The 255-nt window shown below is 49.4% G+C and overlaps 1 protein-coding gene across 1 annotated transcript in view; it reads left to right on the top strand.

Moving 5' to 3' along the window:
- The window catches only part of LOC113980390 (sodium/potassium-transporting ATPase subunit alpha-2-like), a gene marked incomplete at its 5' end in the record, with an annotated part of 2,121 nt that overhangs the window by 602 nt on the left and 1,264 nt on the right, over window positions 1-255 (top strand). The window lies entirely within an intron of this gene.

Raw genomic sequence — 255 nt, 5'->3', positions numbered from 1 at the left:
CTCTCAAACCCCCCAAAAAACCTCCCCTAAACTTCCCTAAACCTCCCAAAAAACCTCCCCTAAACCCCTCAAAAAAACCTCCCCTAAACTCCCCTAAACCCCCCCCAAAAACCCTCCACTAAACCCCCCAAAACCCTCCCCTAAACACCCCCAAAAAAACTGCCCTAAACTCCCCTAAACACCCCAAAATCCTGCCCTAAACCTCCACAAAAACCTCCCCTAAAATCCCCAAACAAACTTTCCCTGAACTCCCCA

The sequence above is a fragment of the Neopelma chrysocephalum genome, unplaced genomic scaffold (assembly GCF_003984885.1).
Source record: "Neopelma chrysocephalum unplaced genomic scaffold, ASM398488v2 Primary Assembly neopelma1_93989, whole genome shotgun sequence".
NCBI lineage: Eukaryota > Metazoa > Chordata > Aves > Passeriformes > Pipridae > Neopelma > Neopelma chrysocephalum.
Note: the sequence above shows the minus strand (reverse complement) of the source record. Positions and strands in the feature narration are given on the sequence as shown.